Here is a 20,338-nt window from a genome sequence, read left to right on the forward strand (position 1 = left end):
GGCCAGAGGCAGTCTAGGGAACTTTGCGCTGCCTGGTGGAAGGCACAAATCATGCACACTGAGAATTACTTAACTGGACAAACATGAGGCTTTTGTATTTGCGTTTGATATTTGGCTCAGTGTTTGTACCTCAAGTTTACCTCAGCCTGACTTGTCTTATCTTACCTGTGTTAGTCTTTTCAATGGTTTTCCAAGTAGATTTGCCCTCGTGATTTAGCTTAAACCTTCAATTTTACCTCATTCGCTTTCTGTTTTTAAGGACATATCTCTTCCTCTGGAGTCAGATTGTGTATGGATTTAGAGACTTTGTGGCTCAGTGCGTCTTACTGTGTATGTTTAATGAAAGCTTTCTCATTTGGGAAATACATTTATTTGCTTGATACTACTATCACGTCTGTACATTAAATATGAAACTATAGCCAGCTGCTGGTCACCTTAGCTTAGCATAAAGACTGGTAACGGTAAGCCTGGCTCTGTTCAGAGGCAATAAAACCAAGCTATCAGCACCCAAATTCACATTTTGACACATTTTCTGCAGTTTATTTAATTTGTACAAAAACCAAAGCATAATTAATGCCCAGGAGTCTTTTGTCACCGGGAGATTGCCAGGCAACACAGAAAGCTGGCCAAGAAATAGTCCAGCAGATAAAACCACTAGACCTGCAACGATTAGTCAATTGATTAGTCTGTCGACAAAAAAAATATCAGGATTGTTTTGATAATTTATCATTTTAGTCATTTTTTACAAGCCAATCCTCAGATGTGAGGACTTTTTTCTGTGTTGTATATTATTGTAGACTGAATGTCTTTGGGTTTTGGACCATTGTTCAGACAAAACAACACATTTGAAAATGTCTCTTTGTACTTTCGAGAACTGTGTGAATCGGACGATTAAACAATTAATCGATCAATTGAGAACATAATTGGCAGGCTAAAGGGTAATGAAAATAACTAGGTTATAACTAACTTAGTTAGTTAGTTGCAGCCATAAAAAGCACACGTCACAACATCGTAACTTTTGTTTCAGTACAAATGAAGGAAAAGAGATACAACAAGGTAATTGGTGAGAGATTAGAGGTACTGGGAGATGGTTTTAGTTACCTTTGGACTAAATTAGCTGGTTCCCCCTGTCTTTATGCTAAACTAAGCTAAGCAATCTTGGCAAGAAAGTAAATAAGCTTATTTTCCAAACTATTCCTTCCTAATGAATCATACATATAATTATACTCAAGTCTTTGAAAGAGAAATGTCAGGTAAGCCTGTCCCTCAGAGCTTCTCTCTGACCGTAAGAGCAACCATAACCCAATTCTTTATGTCACAAAGAACAAAAAGTATACATTAATAAATAAAAACTTGAAATGTAATTTCAGCACGCTGAAGATAAAACACCCCCCTGATATGGTGTTGGGAGGGGTCAAGGCAGTGCCACATATGGCAGGGAGGTTGATGAAGGGCCTGCAGCTCTCTGACAACTTATTTTCGGTGGGTTTATCCGTCAACCATGTTGATTCCATTAGCTGGGACCTGACAGCGAGTGGCTGTGCTCCAAGCTCTATCAGTCTCACATCAGAAGCTAGTGAGAGAAAGAGGGATGGAGAAATAGGGAGAAAGAGACGGAGAGAGGTAAATAACGGCTGCACCTTTTACCGTATAACTCCTCTTCTTTACACACGCACTCCCCCACCTCAAGCGATAACAGTTTAGAATGGCATGATATGGCCCGACATGAGAATCTAAAACAAGCATAAACTGTCATAAGATTAATAGTACAATAATGTCCGGGCAAAATTTCACATGAATATGGTGACAATGACAATGAGAATAAAGTTGACAAGGATGATGACAATGACCATTATGGCAGCATTAGAGACCAGCAGCATTATTCTGTCCCTGCATGAAGTGGGTCGAAGCCCTAATGCCTTCTTTGTGAATGTGACAAAGTATAAAGCGACTGTCGCTGCTGCCTTCTTATACCCTTTTCCCACGCACAGCCACATAAATCTCCTCCTCATTTACTGCTCACAGGATTGAAATTCAGTTCCCCGGAAACTGGTTTTAAAAAGACACTTCAGGTCTGGCAAGTTATCAGATTAGGCAATACCCATACCCATTTAGGCTGAGCTGAATTAGATCTGGGGAAAAGGGAATGGGGTCAGACTGCCATATTTCATCTATAAACCAAAGCTCATATTTTTGTCTGAGATTCCTCACTGCCCTGCTGTCTTCTTGAAGACATCCTGTGGTTGAATTTACTCCCAAGTCCGAAATTACCTTTCTTCCGTGTCTCAGTCCATCAGCCTCGACTTGTTATTACAACTTCCCCTCAAAATGTGCCAGGGATAGATCTATCCAGTGTAATGATGATGGAAGTCACACTAAACAGGTCGGCGGTGTCTGTCACGGGCAGAGGGGCAGCTTTAACTACGAATAAGGCACAAAATGACTGATGAGAATGAAACATTACTCATTTGGGGGGTAATGAATTTGAACATGATTAAAAGGCCTTTATTCTGTTGAGCTCACACCCAAACAATCCAAGCTGGCAGGAACTGGCTCAAAGTCAGGGTTTGACAGAACAATTTGTATGACGCCTGAGAACTCACTAGCTTGAGAAAGCTAATTAAAGCTTTCTGAATGGTTCCTTGACCTGTAAAATCTGCAGGCCAGGCAACCGTGAGAGAAGACAGAACAAAGTAGAAATCTTGATTAAAACTCAATAGAAAGTCACTACTGGAAGTGATTGTTTAAGCTCGTTCCAAGTCATGTGGGTTAGGCGCTGTAAGACCTAATTGTAGTTTAAGCAGCAGCTGCTGAGAGAGGATGGATGAAAAACACGTTACACCGGTGAGCTCAGCCTAATCGAGGAGGGAACAGAACAGAAATCTTTTTTTTTTTTTTTTTTTTTTTTTTTTTTTTAAACTAACTGCACAGTTTTTTAAAGGAGATGATGAGATGTTCATTTACAGTTAAATAAAACATCATGATTAAATTTGATAAATCATTATTAGCAATATTATTAGTGGCATCCAATATTTACCTGATTTGTGATTGTACTTTCATATAAAACAACCCAAAAAATTCCACACAATATAATAATTTTAAGAAATATAAAATGATATATATTAATGATATAAACAATAGTCAGCTTTTAAAAAGTAAACTAAAATAATAAAAATAAATTATGAAAACATCAGAACAGAAGCTAAGAATGACTTTTCTGCTGCTACTTCTTGGGAGGAAGGCATCACAGGGATGTATTTTTCAGGTTGAGTCAAGGACAACAAATTTCTTTAAAAAAGATAGTAACTGAAAAGACCAAAGGCAGCTTGAGGTGTGTGATCTGTAAAACGGATCTTTTAGCTGCATTGCTGCACTTGGCCGAGGACGTCCCTGTGATCGAATATATTTCAAAAGTCACTGAAAGGGTCAGTCACTCTTCAAGCTGATGCATCATGAGAATTTCACTTTATAGAGTTCACTCAAAGGCAAATCCTAGCAGAGTGAGACACACATTATGTTTTATTCAGAGGCCCCGTTGCTCTGACATTTTAGAAACAATAGGAAGTGTAGATGTGTGAAGCAGCATAAATGCAGCAATGCCACCACTTTCAATTTCCGCATGAAATTCGTCTTGAGACGCGAGACCGCAGCCAGGCAGGAGTAACTGGAAAACGGGAGTACCAATCTCCTTGACCCTGTCTAAATAGGGGTGGAAAGGAGGACCAAAAGAAGTGAAGAATAAGAAAGTAAAAGTCTTTCTTTTTTTTCTTTTTCTTTTTTTTTTCAAAAGACTGTGAATCCCACAGGTGTTCCTCCTGTCTGACCTCGACAAAATGGAAGAAAATGGGCTAAACTCATCACAGTGCCTGTAGGAAATTTCCAGTTCGAGACGGAGAGCAGAAGGGGGAAAGGAGGTTAAGGGCCTCCGTGGAATTAGAGGCAATGTTCCCCTGACTGAGGGCTTTGGAAGACATAGACATTCACACAGGGGATTGTCTGGCAAAAAAACAGGATCATGATCTGAGATACTGTGATGCATAAAAGATTTCATCTGCTGTGTGGCATCATTTCAATTTACACAAGCTGTCTCAGTTGCAGAACTTTTGTTGCTGGCCAAGTAAAAGTTAAGTTAAGCAAGTTGCGGTTAAAACACTGGAGCAGATATTGTTTTGTATTCAGGGCTGAATACATAATGCATCTGTCCAGAAGAATCAATAACTGTTAAAACTGTGGAGCAAACTGCAGGAAAACAGTTTGTCTGTTAAAGCTGCAGACTGTGAAATCCACTGAATGAAGCCCAGCGTAACACCCAGAAAATTTAATCGTCAGGGGATTGCGTTGTTTACTCTTTTTTTGCACACTCAGCCTTCTTTATTTGATTTTCACATCTTTTTCATCTTTTCATATCATATTTATACTGTTTTTATTCTCTCTCCGTCTCATTCTCTCTCCCTCTGTCTTATTCTCTCTCCCACACACAAACACACACACACACGTGCGTATACACACTGTGTGACGAGTTCGACATGATCTTTCATTCAGGCCGGCGGCTGAGCTTAATGTGGTCCTGGGCTCCTGAGTTCCCTTCAAATGAGTTTTTCTATTATGCTTCTCTCCAGCCTCTCTCCAGCAGGGCTATTCCCTCACAGCCATGTGGTCATGTGTGAATACTAAGCTGCCAACATCAGTATGTGTGAGTCAGGGTGTGTGAGGGAGAGAGACAGAGAGAGAGAGAGAGAGAGAGAAAAAAAAAAAACTGGTGCTTGCTACAGGCTTGCATGCAACTGTAAAACAAATAAATTGATAGGGTGTTATGTTCACCGGGACTATACTGTACATCTTGCTTGGTACTACTTCTTCTACCTACTTTAACAACCCTGCATAATGTCTGCAACGCCCCCTGAAGAAGAAAGATGAATCCCCTTGTGCAGAACTTTGGCACATCTAATAGAGTCCCAAATTAAATCGCGCCCATTGATCATCTCCCCTCTTTATCTTCTTTCTCTGATTGTGTGTTCTGATCCCCATTCTGTTGCTCTGCTCATTAGCATCCCTGCAACCCAGCAACTGATTCCCCAGTGCTGCTCACTCTGCTCCGCGTCCTGACATTGATCATAGTACTCCATTTACCAATACAGAGACTCAAAGGCATTATCATATGCACACATGGACTCGTATCTCAGGCGCACATGCACATACCATACCATATTACCGAGAACATGTCCCCTGCTGGTGTTGAGGAATGCATTTGAACATGGGAACATCATTTTCCTTTATTACCATGACATGTTTGAGAATCAGTAACTGGACAATTAAATGAGTAACAGATAATAGAGAAATATTAATTTGTGTGTGAATTGTTTTCTTCCAATGGAGCTTTCAGTGCCAAGCAGAACCTTAGCAGATTTTTTTTTTTTTTTTTATATTCTCAAAACAACAGTGATCTCTACAAGACATTGAGTGCCGATGCTGGAAAGCCCTCCAGCACGACAAATATTCTGGATGAGGGCAAATCATTTATATACAAGCAAGCTGCTTTACAAATCTAACTCATAGTATTGAAAAGTGCTGAAATGTGTCATCACAGATAAATTTCAAGTCCATAAGCCCATATTTGGCAAGATTTTCTCTGATCATTATCATCTTATGATCCCCCTCACAGTATTTTATGTTTTTATGCAATCGCAGACAGTGCGACACAAACAGAATGACTAAGCAGAGGGAGACCGTGGTGATACGTGTGTGTATGTATGTGCACCCGTGTGTGCGAGAGAGTATTACAGAAGGGTAAAAAGATATGCCAAGTGTGGAATAATGGTTTGGCATGTGTGAAAATGAACACAGTGATTGGGATTAATGACCTTATGGGAGCCTAAAGTGGGCATAATGAGCTGGAAAAGGCATATTCTAGATAAACCCGCTGGAATGGTAATGGAACAAACTGCTGGAGTCAGGGCCCAGTGTTGAGAGATATCGGAGTTAGATTTAGACCTGATGGATTTCAGTTCCGTGCACCTTAGGGTGATGAAGCTCTCTGATACTGCATTACAGCCAACTTTTACTTATACTCTTGTGCATCTCAAGCGTAATGTTAAGTATCAATCATTAATAGTGCTTAACATGAATACTAATGGAATTTTCTACTTAACCAAGGTGTGCACATTTGTAGCTGTATACATAATGGATGTTCTTTTTGCTCATTGTTCATTAGCTGTGTGGAAATATGTGCATTTCTGGACCAACCAAACCTATTATTTCTACTCTTCCGTCTTCTTTCACAACCATTGTTGCTATTGTAGGTGTCTCCAAGATTTTTGCCATGGCAAACGCACACACACACACACACACACACACACACACACACACACACACACACACACACACACACACAACACACACACACACACAGCTGGTAACAAATGGGTCTTAAATATGTCTGCTTTTTAGTGTCCACAGTATGCACACCTCTTACATTCAAAATGGGAGAGAGTTCCAAAGTTTAGGAGCTATAACCTCAAAAACACAGTCTCCTTTTGTCTTTTGAAAGCAAGAAACAAACACCAGCATCCAATGCCAAAGTTCTACAGACCTCTGACAGACTGTTAACGTCAATATGAAATGTTGATACTGAATAGATATGCATGTTACGTTCAAAAAATTGTTCCATTTGTTTTCCCTTCAGTTTCCTGTCCTGGCAACGAAAGTGAATAAAACTTTTCTCATGGTTATATGTAGTTAAATCAGAGCACTTAAAGGTTAGGGAATGAATAGTGATTGATATTGGTTGAATGGTGAAATTTTTCTGTGTTTTATTAAACACACAGCAATGAGCCTGACCGTTGCACTTGCTGGCATCTTCCTTCATTGCAATGAACATAGGTAATGTAGTATATTTTGATTCAATCCCACATACACTGTTGTGCTGCAATAAAAAAAGCACTAATAACACCAATAACAGAACTAATAATGACACTAAATCCACAGCTGAAAATAGCCTTTAACAAATACACAATTTCCTCTTGTTTGAATAATGTCTGTAGAGTGATGTTAATTGGGAAGCACACCAGCTGGGAAAGTATCAGCTAACTCAATGTAGGTTTTGGTATTTCATGGAATTTGTAGTCGCCAACTTTATGCTTTAACAATGTGTATCAATAGTCCATAACTATGAACGTGTGGGATGCAAGAAACAAGCCTCACAGTCCGGTGCCAAAGTCCTGTGCTTTTCCTGCACCCCTCTCCATAAATTCTGTGCAGTATGAGAATGTCCCACCTAAACTAGAAAAATTGCCAGTGAGCATCATCCAGGCAGCAGCTGATTTCTTTCTAAACATTTTTGGCAAAGCCAATGAGTAGTGAATAATGCATTTTGGCAATCAAGCACACAGTTTGAATAATGAGATGGATTGTTTAGGGACAAAAAGCAATGATTTGTTATTTAGGCATTTACTGTTGAATTGAGTATGGAAATTCAGTTATTCTAAATGCAGTGTAGTTTTTAGACTTGGTAACATGCTGCACAATGCTGTCAAACCCACTTGACAAATAAGATTTGAAAAGTTGACTTCTACACAGAATCATCCTCAGCAGCTGCCTCTTGGCTTCTTCTCACTGTCTTTCACAGAGTTTGGACCTTTCCTTGAGGCGTCCTCCACAGTTTGTGCTGCCGGCTCTTGGGACAGATGTCTCTGGCTGTCACTCACAACAGGGTTTCAGTGGGGTTGAGAGAGCAGGAGGGGGGATGCAGCATGGAGAGTAAGTGAAGGGTGTAAAACTGGCCTTCTGGGGGGGTCACCTGTTCCGAATGGAGTGGTAGGGGTCAGGGGAGAAAGGAAAGGGCGGGTTGGAAGAGGAGGAATGAAATGAAGAGTGAGGAGGATGAAATGAAGCAAAGAGGAGTTTGTGGTGAACATGTGTCATGCACAGCTGCTGTTTTGGTGCCTGTCGGCAATGCTTCAGGCTTTAGGCCTCAACTGTAGGCACAGCAGTCAGGAGGGGGTCATGGGAAGCATGCAGGGAAGGAAGGCAAACATTGTGTGAGGGTAAAGGTGGTATAGAACAGAGTGAGGCCATAAGAGCGTAATGAGGCCAAAGGGTGATGGAAGAGAGAATAAGAAAGGAAGAGACAGAACATTGTGTGAAACAAAAGAATATTATGTACTGCACAAAGGAGTTTCTGTCCCTATACAGGCTTTCTAAAATCACACATATCTTCCACCAGTCCCACAAGGCAAATAGTCTATGATAACTTTTACTCTTTGATGTCCGTCAGCAGTATGGGCCCACAGGGACCGGGCCAGGGAATTTATGTGGCCAGGTTAGTGAGTGGTAAAGGAGATGACTCTGGGAATGAGTGGTGGGCTGTTTAGGTAAAGCTTCAGTTGCTCTCCCAAAGGTCCTCTTGATCATCACACTTGCCCCCTGGAGACAATGACTCAGTTCAGTGCTTCCCTGCTCCCGTCACACGCTCATCATATCACTGAGAGAGATGTGGGCACCAGGGAAAAGTGCACACACATGAAAATACACACACACACACACACACACACACACACACACACACACACACACACACACACACACACACACACACACACAAACACACACACGTGCGTACCCAAACAGTTCCTCTGCTTAAATGTGATTTTCCTTGACATCTATATCTGCCCTCATCACTCTTGTGTTTGTGTCATGTTTGCAAATGGCTTGAGTGTTTGTGTATGTGTGTGCACATGTGAGTATGTCATGTGTTTATGTGCCATATGTCTTACAATACCGGTAAATGGCCCCACCGGCTCTCCAGAGCCTGATTCCACTCTGACAGCGAAACGACCATGCTGACCGCAAACCAGTAGTCCTTACAGATGGATGTCCACACTCTTTGTGATGAAAGGACTTCATGACCTACATCTATATCAACAGTTAAATTGGGGGTCGGGGAGTCAAGACTGTGTGAAGAGCGTTTTATTCATTCAGCCAATGATGAACCCAAACACACACCAAACCACAAGATGCCTCAGGTGTGATAATCTTAATGTATAACAGAAAAATGTCAGGTTTGCTTCTTCAGTGTTTTTTTTTTTTTTTTTTTTTAAGATAAAAATAGGTCTCCTGAGAATTGCTTAGACATTAACATTTCATTGTTTATCACTGAGATAAACCTAACCCTTATAAAGATTCAGATAGCGCTTTCCAATACCTGTTCTTGCTTCTTGATATATTATTTGACTATGGAAGGAAACTAAAATATATTGAAAGCAAAAACCACATCTGTTTTAAGCAGAGTTTGGTTACCGTTAACTCTCTAATGTGACTTGCATTTTGTATTTAGGACTTGTATTCGGAAGCTCGAAGCTCTTGTCAAGCGACAATCACCACCACCTGCTCCCAGCAAGAAACCAGGTTCAGCGGCAGAGAAAACGTACAAATAGCCCCCTTAAATGTTGTGTGTGTGTGTGTGTGTGTGTGTATTTGTGCCTTATATATATCACTATTATTTGCGTGTGGAGTAGTTGAAGTCTGACATGAACCAAATGGACACTATTCCCCTGCTCCAGCATGATGGAACACCCACCACTTTCTGCATACACTGTTTCCTACTGCCCGGCCAAGACCAAGTCTGCAGATACAGGCTGGGGGGTCTTCTGAACCTACATTCCCCCAGGGGAAAAATTGTTTTAGTTGTGCAGCAGAAAAAGTGCCCTGATGGAATGCAAAATAAATCCACAGTGCAGTTCTAGCCAGTGTTTTCTCAGAATAGCCCTAGATCCAGAACTAACAAGGACAGTCAAAGAAGATCATGTGTTTGACACAGACCAGCTCTCTGCTCCCTTGATGACTGAAAGTAATGACTCAGAGAATGACTTGACTTCATTATATGAAACTTTAATTGAGTAAAGAACAGTCTGTAGCATGCAGGAGCTAGTGCAGTGATGGCATCAGTCATGTGAATGTTGCATAATAAACATCTTTATAGTGCCATACAAGGCTGCCCTGTTTCGCTCAGTAGGATTCAGACAAATGTCATTCACAGTAAAACAAAAATATTCACAAATTTTTGGAAATCAAGAAAATGGTGTATTCTAAAAGAACTCTTCATAATTTACAGTGACTGAGAATAAACAGAATGCAACTTTTTCAAACTATTTTTTTTTTAGAGAAAACTGAAGTGTAGCAGAAGTTAGTAGGCAAACACTACCTCCTACAATTTAGCAGAAGATGTAAATACAAATAAGATAATCCAAATTTTTATATGCACCACCAAAATGCCGAACCTACACAAAATGAGTGATGCCAAAAAAGCTTAAGAGAAAAGGCTTAAAAAAATTAAGTTGAAGGACTGCAGCTAAGACTTTATAAAATGTCTTTTTATTTCAAGACATTGAATGAAGGCCTGAAAGTATTGATTTCTTACAGAAAATGGATGAAGAGAATAGTGCAACCAAATGCATCAACTATCTTCATGTACAGTGTGTGGACAAGCCAGATTTAGAATTAGTGTTGATGTACATCTCACAGGTGTGAGAAAATCCAAGTTGAACACACTGCTCGTCTTTGCTTCTCTGCTTGTTTTGGTGTGCTCTTGGAGAGAAGCCATATTTCTTCAAGACCCCACCTCACCGCGTGCTTGATCCCAGCACACAGACGAGTAGACGCTGAGCAGTTTGGAAAAATGACTGGTAGCTACTCTCTGCGAGTGTGTTTGTTGACCCACTTTCACACAGTGAGTGAGAGAGAGAGAGAGAGAGAGAGGTAGATCTGTAAAAGTTCTCCCCCCTTCCTTCCTCTGCTCTACCTCCTCTAACTCTCTCTTGCCCTGGCATCCAAAGGATGCAGCGGTGGCTATGGCAACGCTGCAGTAGTGAGTAAAGAAGGGGTAGCTGCGTCTTCCTCCTCTTCTCACTCACTCCTTTTCTCTCTATCGTCAGTTTTTTTTTTCTCCTCCTTGTCAGCTCAAGGCTGTGTCACGGGTATGCATCTAGATGTTGTCTTTATAATTACAAAGATCCCTATCTTCTGATTTATTTAGTATGCCTGACTTGGGATTTTTCCTGGCAGTGAGCTTCTCATTTAGCCTAATTTGCTTCAAATCACTTTTTTACACTATTTCAATGGGGTGTGTATTATAAAGAAAGCAAAGGGTAAAATCATATAAACTTTTATTTCAGCACACAACACAATTTGTGTTTTGAGACAAACACATTGCATCACACTCCTCACTTACAGGAGTGACAGTGGGTTGGTTGTAATGGCTGCTACTAGAAAAGGATCCAGAGGACTGTTAGGATGCTGTCATGAACTGGTTGTTAAGGGATACTGTTGTTGTGCTGTTGACTCTCCTCTTAGGTTACCCCTGATTCCTGGATAACTCCCCTTTGTGTGTGTGTGTGTGTGTGTGTGTGTGTGTGTGTGTGTGTGTGCACACCTACCATCTCTTTGGCACAGTCCCACCGCCCCTGCCCAGCAGTTTGAAGCTGAGGACTCCTGGCAAAGACAGAAGGGCTTTTGGGACCTGCAGCCGAATGAATTTTTCATTCACTTCCCTCCGCCAACTCTCGCCCCCACTCCCCCCCCCCCCCCCCCCTCTCTTTCTCTCTCTGTCTCACTAGTCCTCTCGCTCTCTCACTGACAAGTATAGTCTCTTGCTCAGTTTGCGATAGCACACCTGGTGCCCGTACAAACAGGGGGAGTAAACACAAAAGCACACACTCACACACATACACATGCGCACATTTACTCTTGCTCAAGCACAGCATGTAGCCTGCAGACAGAATAAACAGCTCCTAGACAACAGCGCTTGGTATTCTACTTTCCAGTGTTTTTTTTGTTTTTTTTTCTTTTTCTTTTTCGCCATCCTTTCCTTCTTCTCTGAGTCCCTGAGGCCGGGCATGTGGAGAAAGGGCAGAGGAATCCTTTCTGCAGGGGAGTGTTAGCAAAAAAATACATGACAGCAGGAGCGAATACACACTGGAATTGCACACATTCACAGATGAGGCACTACAGAGGAGAGTGAAGGCGAACACTCAGCACCAGCGCATCAACAAACGCACAACCTGACCTAGCCCCTACTCACAAAACTGTGTCCTTTGCAGTACTTTGTGGTTACTTTGTGGTTACTTTGTAGTCATTCAAAGGGGCTGAGAAATATTTAAAAGGAAGAAGAAAGCAAAGATTTAGTGATTAAATCCTGTTTAAGCCAAGCCACACAGATGAGATGGGCTAATGAAAGAGGAACAAGAAGAATCACTTTTGTCATCTGCCGTACGCATCATTTCTGCATCCATGCACACACAACAGACACAACAATGACTGCGCAAGACAACCTGACATGTCCTTTTCATGGGCCTGAAAATAGAGCTGTCAAGTGGCAATGGCATGGCCAAGCCATTGAACCCGGACAGATTTCTCAAGCAAAATTGCCTATCAAAAAGCAGGTGAACCTTGAGGCCATGACATTTTAGATCTCAGCTCCTGAGACATTTAAGATCTCAGTAGGTGACATATTACCGTGGCCCGCTGTCTGTGCTTGGACGTACATGACTTGGCAGGTCCCACAGCTTCAGGTAATGTCAGACATGCAGGGATGTTGTGTTATGTTATTGTGGAAGCAGTTTGTGTGTCTGGTGGTGGTGGTTGCGGAGGCCTGCTTGTCGCGTGGGTCTTGGGAGAAAGTGAAAATGGTTGCCTCCATTCGCTCCTTACACTCTTTGAACAGTTAGAAGATTCCCTTGATCAATTATTGATCAAAGCCATTACAAAGCTCCGTGAAAAAAAAAAAGTTGCGGTGTGTGCTTTGATTCATGGTGTCCACGGTTACGGGAGTGTGTTTCTATTTGTGTGGCGGAGAAAGAAAATGGTAGAAAGTGAGGGGCATACAGATGGGGAGAGAAAAGGCTGAAGAAACAGGAGTAGGGGATAAAGGAAAGTATAAGCATGTACTTATGTGGCTTCACAGTAAAAATGAGATGTATTTTAGTTATTTTAAGTTATTTTCTGCTGTGGGGAAAAGGATTGCATGGGTTCTTTTGGGGAAATGAAACATCTCCAACTTTTCCATTATTTATCTTTTTATTACTGTATTCGGTATTAAAAGGAAAATCCACCCTGAAAATTACATTTTGCCTTTGCTGTGACTTTGGACACTAAATTCAACATCTGCAAACACACAATACTGTCTCCTTAAGAACTGAAGTGATAATGTCACCAGGTGACACTTTCTGGCATTGGTCCACTGACACAGAATTTGTGAGTGACTCCATTGCCTTATAGAATTTTTGCTTAAGACATATTACATTCAAATGAGTTTTATTTTAATGTAGGGCTGTATCAGAGCATGTTCATATATCCCAGTAAATCACAATGGGTGCTGTCGTACTGTCTCAGGATTTGTTCTATTATTAACCGGCTATGGAGCAGCTCCAGGACTTGTAAATCATATACTGCAGTCTTGTCTCTCTGCTGCTCAGCTGATGCAGAGATATGGTCAAGTTCAGAAATTAAAAATGAACAGCTCAGTATTATGTGAATTATTTTCAAAGATGGGTTTTTATTTTATTTTACAAGGAGCAGTGGAGTGGACCACAAAATAGTGACACAGCAACAGAATGATCAGCACTGGGGAAAAAGGTTAAACGGAGAGCATAGAATGGGGTTAGGGAGATTGGAATTATGTATGGAATACAAAAACAAAAAACAGTATGAATGTAAGTATGTATGTGTATATAAATGTATGTTAACGTATATACATATAAGTGTGTGTGTGTGTGTGTATGTATATATATTTCCTTAAATCTCTATTTCTCTAGAAACCTTTTTTCCACAAGAGGGTTGTTCTTGAGCAGAATTAACCCCACATAGTATTTTACTTTCAATATGGAACTAGAAAACAGAACATGGGTTATTATATAACCTTCAGTATGCAAATTCAGTGTCATGTAATTTATGTTTCTTGAATCTGCAGCAAACACTCAAGTCAGAAAATCTCATTAAGAGCTGTCATGATAACATGAACAGGACTGTAACAGAAGCTAACATGTGAGTTAACGACAACCTTCATTATCATGTGCCTATTAGTCTGTGCCTAATGAAGGTTGTCCTCATTAGCCTGTGCCTCCTAAAAATGCCAGATAAATTCATGAACATGTTTACTTTGTATTCTCTGGTTACAGGCAATTGAATACATTAGGAACACAGAAATAGGGTTTCAACTAACATTGTTATTTTCATTGTTGATTGCTGTATATTTTCTCAATTGATTCATCATGTGCTCTGTTACCGATCAAAAAAAAAAAAAAAAAGTGACCCAAATATTTTCACTTTACTACAATGTAAAACAAAAAAAAAAGCAGCAAACAGTTGTCTAATTGATCAACTAATTGTTGCGCCTCTACACAGAAATATCATGTGTGTACAGCAGTCCAAAATATAGTGGTAGTGAATAAGTGGTACAAGTCAAAATTGTACAAGCAAGGTATTTATAAAAGAAAGACGTTAAGTGAGTACATGTGCCCGATGTCGTTGTGTACAGCCGCAGGTGATATAATAAGGTGGAGGTGAATAATAAGAAAGAGAATCTAAATAGTAAGACATTGTTTACTTTGGTTGTTAGCCAGTTTCACTGATTGTCAGACTTATTTATGCATTTATGGCAACAGGTCACAAACCAGTTGAGCTGCAGCTCTGCAGTTATGATATTAGCTGGTGCTGGTTTTAAGTGCTTTGCATCAGTGAAATCATAACCTTGTGTCTTTTGTTCTATAAAAAAAGTCCTGGGAACTCTACTGTATCATCTCTTATATTGTACTATGTTGTTCGTTGTTGCCAAGTATGTGTAAGTACTTTGTTTTTTTACAACTTGTCAATATTAAAAAACAGGCAACCACCATTTGAAAAAATGCTGCATAAAAATAATGATGTGTGATATACGGTATGCTTTGTTTGCAGAGCTGTTTGCCATGTGCCTCATGGCCTGTAATGGTCTATGGAATCATAACCGAGGAAAGTGAGGGAGAGTGAAGCCAGTTGGGTGTATCAGCTGAGTGAGGTGGGCTCCAGAAGATAGTTGCAAGTTGCTTGTGGGATTATACAGATTGGAGAATTGTACTGTGTGTGTGTGTGTGGGTTGTAATTGGACTGGAGACACCTACTGTAGTGGTAAACTACCACAGAGGCGGTTTTAAGTACTTTGGCAGGTGTTTATGTGGCTGGCTGGCTGTCTGTCTGTGGACAGATTTTGTCACTGTAATAGCGTCACAACTCTGCAAGATACAGTCGCAAAACTTTACAGGTGTGTAGTTGAGATCAAAGTGAAGGCTGAGTACTGTGTTCTTAACTCCAGTACTCATGGGTTGGAATGTCAACATGTTGACTGATGACTGCACAAAGATGGACGACATGACAGCCAAAACATCTCGATCACCCCTGATGACTGGGTGCAGTATAGGTCATAAACCCCACCCCCTCCATTTTAGCGGGTGGTACATGGCCCGAACTAAAAAATCAAGGTACACGTCAAATACATTTCTCCCAAAAATAGTTTGTCATTTTAGGTAGTTTTGGCTGTATGGGCGAGACCTTGATACTGCGGCTTCACCCACCCATCACTACTGTGCAGACTCTAGCTCTAAATTACGTCATGGTTGAACCTAGTTCGTTAAGGATAAACAAGTTTGATGACTCATCACCTTGACCAACTATAAACAACATCCCAGCCTGCCCCACATGAGCTTTTCTTGGAACCTGAACTGTGCATAGAAACATCTTTAACATGGGTTTACAGATCTGCACAGTGCTTTAAGTTCTGCTAACGGAAATGTCTTAAAAGCAGAGCTGTCTGTCTGCAGCACATAATGAAATCAAGTGAGTATTGGCTCCTATTGCCTGCTCAATTATGACTGGCAGTTGTAAACTCAGACACCTGTTACGTCTGACCACCATCAACAAACTGACACCCAAGACTCCTAGCAACACTGATTACAAGTATTAGATGTTATGAAGAGTGTCAGGGACTCATAATGACAATTGGCAGCACACATGAATAGAATAAAAGAAAACGATTAGCCCTAACAAAGATGAGTGCTAAATATCAATTTGAAATGCTAATAGTTATAAAAGCTTCTGTCATTACTGTGCATTATGTCGCATCCAGTCTCATATCCATTTATCCTATCATCTTGATACACCCCTCCATGATGATTGTCAAGCCCATTAATTAATATGGAAACATTTCCAACATTTGAAGTAATTAAACCTGCTGTACCATTGAAACTTCCACAGGTGTTTTCCGCTAATAAAAGAATTTAAAAAATAAATAAATAAATAAAATCTAACCAGTGCATTAGTGAGGGACTGGGGTTGTTTGATTGAATCCACATCTGTCTGTTGATGTGTGCTTTGGACTCTGACTCAAGCTGAGTACTAATGGCCAATTCAAGCCAATTACAGCAGTAATTGCAGAGCTCTTGGCATTTGGCCTTATGAGAAGAGAAACCTGCTCTGACTGGTGTCGCCAGGTAGTGAACAGTGAGGGACAGAAATGGACCCATTTGGAAGATATCTATTTGTAGAAAAAGTAAAAAAAAAAAAAATTAAACCCAAGTTTGCCTTAATATAAAATCTTTACACTGAATGGAACAATTACCAACCTCATAAATCTATATAATTGTTTGGCAACCCTGTTATACACTATTTTTTAAATATAGATAAGCCTATATCCTCTCACAGTGCCATGTTTTCCATGGTGGCTCTCCTCACTGTCAGGGCTGTGACGGCTCCGGAAAGCAGCTTGTCTGTTTTCTGCCCACATACTTGAGGACCTGGCCAGACTCACACTGCCCAAGAGAGAAGCTGCCATTTCCACAAACTTACAAATAGGAAGGTTTACTTGCAATGGCTGCAGACATCCCTGAGTTAAATATGCAGCTCTTATTTGGCCTCAGTATTGTTCTATAAGCAGTGCATTCATTCTTCTCAAAGACAGTCTAAGTCCTTATAAATTATTAAATCATTACTTTAAATTTTGTATTTGTCCCTGTGTTGATTAATAAATCACACACACGTACTCAAAGGTTAAGAGAGAACTGAGACTTTTTTGGTGGAGTGTCTGATGACTGAATGAAAACTAGGCTAAACTTAATTTAAAAGATAAGATAAGGAAGCTATCTTCTGTATTTTTGTTACTGTCAACAAAAACCAAAACTAATAATGCATTATACCCTGTCTCTATTTTCTGACTTCTACACACTTTTTTTGAGGTCACAGCCCCGAGCTTATTCTTTACCACTGAGGATGTACATCATTTTGGTTACATGTATGTACATGTGCTTTCATGTTTTTTTTTTTAAATGCTAAATAACTTCTAAAAGCAGCGTCATATTGTAGGTTTTAGCAATGTTACTCAATAGAGTAAATAGTGCCTTTGTTTGGGACTATTTTCAACTGCAGATTTGATGCACTAGTGAGTATTTACTGCAGCAGAATGATATATGTGGAACTGAGTCAAAATAACCTCCAGTTCCCATCTTCGTCATAATGAAGAAACATGTCAGCCAGTGTAACAATGTGACTCAGTGCTGAGTTTTTTTAATGGTTTTTAGACAACATTGGAGCTGTAAGGCACAACAGGCCATCACAGGCTCTGGCTAAACAGATATTATTGGTTTTGGTCTTTTCATAATATTTGTTGACTGTAAGACACATATATTTTTCTTTTTGAAGGGTAGTGCTGATATTTGTCTCTGAAACAACCTTGAATTCCTTGAAGCACTGACTCAACTAGATGCTGGAAACTTTCCACAGGGGTCCCGGCCCATGCTGACTTGATAGCATCACACAGTTCCCGCAGATATTTAGGGGGCACATTAATGCATCTGATGGCACATTATGCTGCTGGAAGCATCCATTTGGAAAAGGATTGACTGTGATAATAACCGGGTGAACTTGGTCAGTGAAAATCTGCGAGTACACTTCACTCTGGATTTTAAATGATGCTCATTTGGTGCCGCGTGACGGGACTTGTTGAACAAGGTGACATTTTTCTTTTTTCCAGTCATTGTAGATCCTGTGAGCTTTATCTCGTAGTAGGAACGTAGAGTGCTTGTGCTTGTGCGTCTTCTGAGACATCCGTCTGCACATCACTGCTCCATAAAGTGAGTTTAGTGAGTTTGTGGCCTGTCAACTAGCATCAAGACATCTTGCCACGCTCCTTTGACCCCTTCCGTTTATGATGCATTTTTCTCCCCAGAATTGCTGCTGCTGTCGGGATGTTGTTGTTTTTTTTGTTTGTTTGTTTGTTTTGGTTTGTTTTCGCTGCTATCCTCAGTACCCTCCCATAACGCGTAAATACCCCAGTGTGACGGCTGTTTTGTCAGATGCTGGAACCATCGCATCTGTAATGATCATGCTATATTCAAAGCGACTTAAATCCCACGTCTTGCCCATTCCAACATTTAGTTGAACAGCAACAGAGCCTCTCAACTCTGTCTGCCTGCCTTATGTCTTATTTACACATCACTCAGACTGGGAAGGCAAACTGTTTGCATAAAAGGGGGGGGTGAAATGAAGTTAGAGTATTTTTTTTTTGTTGAGAAAGATAGAGATGAAGAGAGAAGAAAACAGAGGCACATATAGCCTGCAAGCTGATATGACAACAGAAATACCAGACAATTCCACTGGAGTCAGGTTGTTTGCTGATAATTGGATTCTACCCTCAATAACAGTTACTGTGTTTATTTTAAAGCAAGCAAAACATGACAACCAAAGTTATTCAGCTGTATACCTCATTATGTTGCAGTCAGCTGTGATTTTGATACCCATGACTACACTTACATTTCTTGACAGCAAAGGTTTGTTTCACTTCCTTTTTTTTTTTTTTTAGAGCAGCATAAAAGTTAACAAAGGCCTTTACTGAATATCTATTTTCAGCCTTTTCAAAGTCACCGGTTGACTTAAAGGGCTCTTCCTTATGAAGAGTGTGTCCCCCCCCTACACACACACACACAAATTCCTCTGTAGCCTTCAGTTAACCATCTGCTGGGACAGGAGCACATGGCAGAAGATGTGTTAATGAATGCATAGTTATATAATCCAAACCTGTGGTGGAGGGAGAGACCACATCTCTTGTCAAGAGAGAAAGGTTAAAGGGATTCTTTGTGCCACCAGTGCCCCCAAGTGGCCGGCGGTGGCATATATTTCCCCTCCCATCCTCACCTATTCAAACATGACATGACAACTGCGGCTTTGCCTTTTCTCTTTCTATAAAGAATAACTCAAGAGACGTAGGAGCTGATGTATCGCACGTGACAGGCTGATATACGGACGGTATTGCTTTTTCGATGACCACAGTTAAATGGGCTGCATGCTGACACAGTACACCACACAGCAAGGACGACTATTACAAATCAGTCCCCAGCCCTCCCTCTTCTCCTCCTCCTGCCAAAACGCCATACCTGGTCCTTGCCCCGGCCAGCCATCATACCCCTTATGAATCAAAGACACTGGAGCAGAAGTAGAGAGAGACAAGGACTTATGAGCACTTGGCTCTGCCACCACCGTTTTCCTTTCTTTCCCTCTCTCTCTCTTGCAGTCTGTACATTTTTCTCACTCCTCTTCTGCATCTATCTGTCTAGCTAGGCCGGATGATAAATCCTCCGGCAAGGTTTAAAGCACCAGCGGAGCCGACACTGCCCAGGTTACACTCTGTTCACATCGGCTAATATATCACGTGATCAGTGCTGTAAAGGATAGAAAAGCTGCGCGGGTTAAAAGAGGAATGCACTGCGAATAATTCTCAATAATTTATAGGTTATAGTTCTGGGTCTTGATAGAACGGCGTTCTGGTCCAGATCCGGACCACGGTCCACCTATTAGTGACCTCTGTCATACAGGCATCTAGGCTTCCAACTGAGCTGCCCCAAATTCCCCGATGCTCAAGCCCAGCAGGCCGTAGAATACACTGGTGGAAACCCTGAACAGAGCGGCACTGATCATCTCCTTAACTCTCTGTTAGAAATTCAAGAAGCATATTTTCCAAAATGTCAAACTGTTTCCTTTAAGTAGCTTCAAAGCAATTTCCCCATTGTTTGACACTATCACATACACTGTGTATTCTGCTTTTGCTTGTTTCATTGCTCCATTCAAGTCACTGCATTAAAAACTACAATATAAAACACCTTCACAGCAGGAGGAACATTTAAATGCATTTTGTATAATTTTGTAAGCAGTGTCTGTACTTGTATGACATATTCTTTGAAAACCTTGGTGTATTAGTTGAATTCTAAATGAAGTCTTGTGGGTTTGAGTAATACTTGTACAAACAACGTGGATTTCTAGTGATGAACCT

This window comes from Seriola dumerili, unplaced genomic scaffold, assembly GCF_002260705.1.
Source record: "Seriola dumerili isolate Sdu_G_001 unplaced genomic scaffold, Sdu_1.0 BDQW01000110.1, whole genome shotgun sequence".
In the NCBI taxonomy this organism is placed as follows: domain Eukaryota; kingdom Metazoa; phylum Chordata; class Actinopteri; order Carangiformes; family Carangidae; genus Seriola; species Seriola dumerili.